Source organism: Gossypium raimondii, chromosome 5 (genome assembly GCF_025698545.1).
Source record: "Gossypium raimondii isolate GPD5lz chromosome 5, ASM2569854v1, whole genome shotgun sequence".
Classification (NCBI taxonomy): domain Eukaryota; kingdom Viridiplantae; phylum Streptophyta; class Magnoliopsida; order Malvales; family Malvaceae; genus Gossypium; species Gossypium raimondii.
The window spans coordinates 40,775,124-40,782,643 of record NC_068569.1 but is presented as its reverse complement, the minus strand read 5'-3'; the positions used below and the strand labels follow the sequence as shown (position 1 = coordinate 40,782,643).

Here is a 7,520-nt window from a genome sequence, read left to right as displayed (position 1 = left end):
GTTATTTAGGAGTTTTATGTTCAGAAGAAAGTTTAGTTTAAAACTATTTCTTGTTTAGATTAAATTAGAGTTCTCGTATACTTAAGAGTTTTATTTAGATTTATTTAGCTAGCCTATAAATAGGCCTTTGCATTGTACACAATTCAGACAATTTATTATTATTCTATTTCTCTCGTTTGAGTTAATAAATTCTCTTTGAGTTTTTCTTTTCAAGAATTTCTCTTGAGCTTCTTTTAGAAGAGTGTTAACCATCTTTTTAGATTATGGGGATCATCTTCAAACTTTTTCTTGCCAAGGTTTCTATCTTGGAGAGGAAATTAGAGCCGCTTGAAGGAGGTTGTCGATTCTTCGTGTTTCTAAGGCTTTTTAGGACTTCTATACGCCACGTTCTATCTTTCCATTTATCTTCTTTATTTTCTTCCTTATTATTTTAAGAATCCCATTAGTAAAATATCCATAAGATGATTTTAGATTCTGAAGTGGCGAGCCATCAGAAGAATATGTACTGAGGAGTGGATACAAACAGCTTACAAAAGAGAAATCTAACCTAGACATTGTTATAAATAATGGTACACACATAGACAAAATTTTCTACAAAAAATTATGGCAGACAGATTTGTCAGGGAAATAAAAATTACAAATTGGAAGGTGTATAATGGATACATTCCAACAATGGGTAATTTATACTACAAATGGATTTGCAACACAAAATTATGCCCTTGCTGTAAAAGAGGTACAAAATAAATGGAACATGCCTTCAGGGATTGCATTGTAGTCGGAAATATCTGGAAGGAGCTAGGGATGCAAGTAACTCGAAGGAAAGAGGGAGAGAGATATCAACACTGGATTAAAGAGTTTATCACAGAATGACAAATATGTAGAGTAAGGCTATTTTCTATAGCATCTGGCCGATATGGATGCGGAGAAACAAGATCCTACATGAGAAAAAATTCCAATCAGTACTAGAAGATAAAACACCATTTATTAACAAATACTTGAGGGAATGTGAGGAGGTAAAAAACATATTACCCGGTCAGAGAATAGAAGAAGAACGGTGGAGACCACCAAAACCGTCCGAAATCAAAATAAACTTTGACGGGGCTTTTGACAGACAAACTTCAAAATTAGGAACTGGCATAATTTCCAAGGGCCCGAAACGAAAGATCCTCAACTGTAGAACGATAGTTAATAATTGAATCCATACTCTGTTTGCAACAAAGGCACTACCCTGCTTACAAGCAATAAAGACGGGCTTAGATATGGTATTATGAAGGGTGGTGATGGAAGGAGACGCCTTCAGCATCATTAAGAAAATTCAAAACAACGAAAAAGACAAATCAATTTTAAGTCAATATTTTTTTTTGCATTAAAACACTAAGCAAAAATTATAACAAGTGCAGATTTCAATAGATATGCAGAAAATGGAATAAAACTGCACATGCAGTAGCCTTAGAAACTTTGAAACTTAATGAGAGCACCTACTTGGAAGGACAACTGCTAAGATCGATGACAACAACGGCTGAAAAAGATGCCAGAGATCTAGAACGACCTTAAAGAAGAAGAAGGATCGAGATTTTTACCAGACAAAGGCACATATTGATTAAAGACACAATCTTAATTTTAATCATTTTCTTAAATGCCTGAAGAAGGGGAAACGATTGGTCTTTGGAAAGCTGGGCAGGGGTTTTCCGAAATGAAGCTGAGCTAGGGTTTTTAGGAGATTATTTCAGTTTTATTTTAGTTAGACCGATTAGTTTTAGGTCCGTTAGGAGTTGTTTACTTAGGATATGCTATACACTTAGTATTCTACTTATTAGGCATACTAGAAAAGACCCATGCCATAATGACGATATTGCACTATTTCGTCTTTTCTACTTTTGTCATGCACTTGGGGTAGAAATATAGGTTGGACTACTTTCTTGACATTCGCCTTATTTGCGATACCTCGCTATTAGGGCGTAACCGTCTGTATGTATTGCTTTGTTTGTGCTTACAGTTTCTGTAATACTCTATACCCAGTCTGGTCGCCAGACACGAGCTATAAGATGCTACAACAGTAAACTGGAACATTCGCAAGCAACTGATTCATTATTATTCAATAATAAATAAATTCAATTTAATTAAATGTTAAACATGTATCACAATCAAAATCGAGTTTTAGTCGGGCTTACGAAAACCTTTGAACAAGTTCAAAACTAAATCGGGACCAATCTGAAACATTTACAAAATAATAGGAAAACCACTCAAACAGAACCAAAAAGATCAATTCATAATAAATTACAATCATTTATGTGTTATTCAATCATATCGAGACTAGAATCAAACTTACAGAACATTTAACAAACAGGGAATGATTCTAGATTAAAACAAAACTTTTACAAAATATAGTCAAATAATGAAAACAGGGGTCACACGGCCGTGCGACAAGGCAGAGACCATGCGGTGCATAGACATGCCCGTGTGGCTAAATCGTGTGACAAAGCTCAGGCCGTGTGAAAGGAGACACACAGCTGTGTCTCCAAACCGTGTAAATAACTGATGTCATGTGGATCTAAAATTACCCTAAATGTGCAACACATACGGTTGTGTCAACTACCCGTGTGTGACACACGGCCATCTGGTAGCCTGTGTGCAGCATAAATAACCTATTTTAAGTCATTTGCATACCATTCATACCAAATGACCTATAGTCCCAATTAACACTAATTCAAACCTACTTCAAAATATGTACATTACAAGACCAAAACATCAATTTACTAATCATCCAAACAAGAAACCATTATGCCCACATTGACACCAACAATTCAACCATTAAACAATAAGGAATCTTTACCATTCTTGACAAGTTAATCATACCTAAAATTCACATGCAAGAATTATTTCTTTAACTAGAGTATCAATAGGCAAAATTCAAAATATAACCTAAAACTTTATACTAATTTCATCAAGCAAAACATACCATAATTACAAATGCCTTTAACCATTTCATATCACAACTCAATTACACCAAATGAAAACATTTAACTAACATACCTAAGTCCATTGTCATTTCATGCTATCATCTAAACAAATACTTAATACTATCCATGCCTTTATCATAATCATCTATATGATAAATTATCATATGCATTTATTTAAATATTTATATTCATTCAAACCCAACCGTGCGAAACTACGAACACAAGCTTTTCAGTTCAATATTTAATCATCCTAAGTACATGCCAAAAATAACCAAGCTCGAAACATCAAAAGTCTACAAAATCGGGAAACAAAAGGTGTGTGCTTCTTACTGATCCGGTCGACACATTTCGGACAATTCAAAATCTACAAAAAAGTAATAACCCAAGTAATTATATAAAATACTTAGTAAGCTCATAAAATATAAATAAATAGCTTACCTTAATCATTCAAAAATGACATGAATTAATATTAAGTAATTTTACCTATCATAGCATTCAAAACATCAACCATATAAGATTTAGTCCAAACCACATATATAATTTCAAATGGTAAAATACCAACTTTAACTCAAAATTAATCATAATTCCATTTTTCCAACTTATCACTTTGGATCGCTTTCATCATTAAAATTTTCTCCATGTATCATTGTCATATTATTCACATCGAACATAGTTCAACAATTTGGGGTCAATAAGTAATGAATATGAGATATTCATAATTTGTATTTTGCTTATTTCCATGTAATAGTTACGTATCAAATAACCTTTATTCTTCTGATGAATCTTTGTAAAAGTATTCGATACATAAGTCTAGAAACAGATAATGTTCGTAAGAGTTAATCAAATATAGAACGTAGAATTATATCAAAAATAGGGAATTGACCCAATGGTTAGTTATTAAATGTGTAAGCATGAAATTTAGTTGGAGGTCCCAAGTTCAAATCCCTTCTCTTGCAAATAAATTATTTTTTTTTGTAAAAATATCATGTTTTAGCATGCTTGTCGTCTAAACCTAGTAAAACTAGGATAAATAAAAAATTTCACAAAATAATCAGCCTTTAATCCTCTCCTCCCCTACCTTAGCCAACTCTAACCTCTTCTCCTTCTCTTGATTTTTATTTTTTTCTCTTCTCCCACCATTGTTGTCGTCGCCCCTACCACCACTATTCATAATTAATTTTCTTTCTTTTGTCACCAATATTAAGCATAATCTTCTCCATTACTTTGCTGCCATTTATCTTCAACTAAATCAACCCCAAATTAGAAATCTTAGATCTCCAAGATCAACTTCAACATTACTAAGAAAGTGTCATTGTCGTCCCCCTCTATTAGCTTGTGTAAGATCTATTTTTCCTTCAATTTCTTGATTAATCTTGTCAATTAAAAACTTAAATTTATAGATCTGGAATTTTGGAGAATTTTAAGGATTTGAAATATATTTTTCTAGGTTTTTAATGGATCTCTAAATCAGTTTTGAATCAGCCCTAATTTTGGCCACCACGGGTGGTGGTGCGTGCGCCTAAGTGCAAGAAGGGAGTTGTTTTGTTTCTTAAATATTGCCCATTTATTTCCAGACTTAATTTTTTTCTTAAACACTACTAATCAACCTTTAATCATATATCAATTAGGGGAAAATTTTCTTGATCAATTGGCCATTCGAATCTTACAAATCGGGAAGCGTAAGTGAGATTAAATGCAAACTAGTTTGTTGTTTGACATAGTTATTTGGGAAAGGTTATAGATTGATTAAATGAATTATTTTAATCAATATTTGCTACTGATTTTATAGTATATAAATGTGTTAAGTGCTGACCCAAACGCCCCAAATCAATCGTAAAGCCGAAAGACAGTCATGAGTGCAATTCGCATCAAAACAATGTAAGAAATATAACTAGTTTTGATTCGTAAATAGTTGTAATTTTAACGATTGGTTTGAACCCATAAGTGGGTGTTTAAGGGCTGGTTAAGATATTAATTGAATTTATGCTGATTTTTTACTTAGGTTCGTTTTAAGGTTTATTAAAGAAAATCGAAAGATTCACTAGGGTGCTGCAAAAAAGCGAAAGATAAGGTATAGGTCCTAAACTAAAAAAATTAATTAAAAATGTTAATTTTTGTGATATATTTGATGATTTAGCTTTTTTATTGGGTTAAATTAATATCCAAATAATTAATTTTGTAAGTGGTCGAGCCAAGTATGTTTCTAGCCCTAAAAGATTGATGTGTTAGCAAAGTTGCTAGTCTGACAGTGTGATTATGTGATTGATGTTGTGATGCATGATTGTGTTATTTGGTATGAGATTGGTTGTATATATAACATGATTTGCTGAAATATAATTTTATGCATGATATAATTGCATGGAAAATTTTCTATGTTATATTGAAAAGGTTGATATACATGCACATTGGAAAAATCGTAAAAGTATGTGAAATTGTGTAATGTTGAATGATACCACCTTGATGGTATTTTGAAATTTTGGACATTTATTCCTTTCACTAAAAGTATCCAATTATTGAGGGTGTGTTGAACATATCAAATAAGTGTGAAAAGAATTAACTTATGACTTTGAATTAGATTGTATGACATGTTGCATGTGCATTGGGGTGTGATATTTTTTGGTTGACAGAGGAGTTCCGTGGAGTACCGACGACATATTAAGTTCGCATTTATTCGTAGCCTATGCACTGTATTTGAAGTATCGAAGGGATTGTCGATTATATCGCATTATTTTTTATTCGGCAGTTTTACTGAATTATTGTTATTCGGCAATTTTACCACATTAAGTTATGCTCGCATTCGTTAGAGTTTGGCAGACGGGTTATAAGGAACTCGTGGTGTGTAGCGGATGGTATGGGTAGGATCTTAATGTGCATTGTGTTATGATCATGTTCATTAAAATTGTTATTATTGATGATTGTTGTGCTATTTGGTTTCATGTGAAATTGCTTGTACGGATGCATAGTGCTTATTTGTTTAGACTCACACTGAGCTCGTTAAGCTCGCCCCACTACCTTAACTTCTTAGGCAACGAACGAACATAGGATGGGAATTGGCATCGGGACGTACGACGGACTCCGGACTCAACATTGTCATATCTTTATTATTTTATTTTATTTTTAATTTTATCTTTCTATTATTTGGTTTTTGGGCTGTAAAATTATTAAAACCGTGGTTTGGGACTATTTTCGATTTTGGGGATTTTCATTCATGCATGATTGTTATTCTTAGGATGGATATACGGATTTATATACATTGAAATTTGACTATGCATGATATTTGGCTAAGTTAATCATTGGGTTAGTAATGATTTATTTTCCCATACAAAGAAGTTAAACAAAATGTTTTCAAAATCGATGATGAGTTAATAAGGGTTGGAATAATTAAATGGATGTTTTCCAAAATCAACAAAGACAACCACAATTTTACTAAAAGAGAGTGATTTGGAGGCTTTTAACTATCTGTTGAGTGGGTTCGACACTTAGGTGTCCAATGTGGTTTTCACGATTCGACCATAACATCTAGGCCGAGTTTGGGAGGTTAAATTTAATGGTATCAGAACCTAGGTTCAAAACTTCGAACTGAATTTTCAAACCTTTTCAAAATAGTTCTACATGCATGCATGCATGAAAAATGGTATTTTTAAGAAAAAAAACCACAATATTTTGAAAAGTACTTTTATAGGAAATGATGGAGTCCAAAGGTCCGATGCCAAGTTCATAGGAACAATAATGAAACTTTAGTAAGACTATAAAGACTATTGAATAAAATGGTAATAAAATAATTATAGGCAGCAAATGCGTTAAAAGATTAAACAAAGTACTAAAGATACTCTTACTTTTAAATTTTAGATTCATAAAAAAAATGAAATGAATACTCGTGGATTGATTACTCATGGTAGGAGGGGTCATACAGGGCGACCTTTGAGGGCTCCGGTTGAGTTGGCTGTATTCCTACAGCCAGAACAAAATAATGAACCGAATGAAGTTAATAGTGAACCCACTACTGAGGATGGGAGTATGAAAAATGGGGTAATAACGACTATGATGAAATGATCCAGTTACACAGGCTTTGTGAAGGGATTTGAATCAGGTTACTAGGGCTTCGATGGGTGGTGCTAGTCGTGGGACGATTCCTGAGAGGCTTTGCTCTAGTAGGGTAAAATTGTTTAGGGGTATTGTTGGAATTACTCCTACAGTGGCTAAGTACTGGATGGAAACCACTGAACAAAATTTGGAGGATTTGGACTGCACTCCTGAGCAGAAACTTAAGGGTGTTGTGTCTCTACCAGTGGTGGCAATTAGTGGTTAGGGGTACTTTGCCAAAGTGTATTATTGAGGTTAATTTAAGGAGGCCTTTCAAGGTAAATTTGTGGGCCTTCGCTATGTGGAGGTCTGATGGTTGGAATTTAGTGAGCTTAAATAACGTGATAGGAATCTTTCTAAGTATGAGACATAATTTTTTAGACTAATCCGCTAGGCACTTAGTATGGTGGTGTCTGAGTAGGAAAATAGTTTTCGTTTTTAAGAGGGTCTAAAGTATGACCTCAAGGTTCAAGTAGC

At 33.4% G+C, this 7,520-nt stretch overlaps 1 long non-coding RNA gene across 1 annotated transcript; it reads right to left on the bottom strand.

Annotated features, from left to right (window-relative positions):
• Positions 1-626: 626 nt before the first annotated feature.
• LOC105766098 (uncharacterized) lies at positions 627-1,735 on the bottom strand. The gene is made up of 3 exons (XR_008195890.1): positions 1,483-1,735; positions 1,030-1,228; positions 627-935 (listed from the first exon to the last, which is right to left on the bottom strand). It is a non-coding gene; the product is annotated as an uncharacterized LOC105766098 (long non-coding RNA).
• Between the last annotated feature and the right edge of the window lie 5,785 nt (positions 1,736-7,520).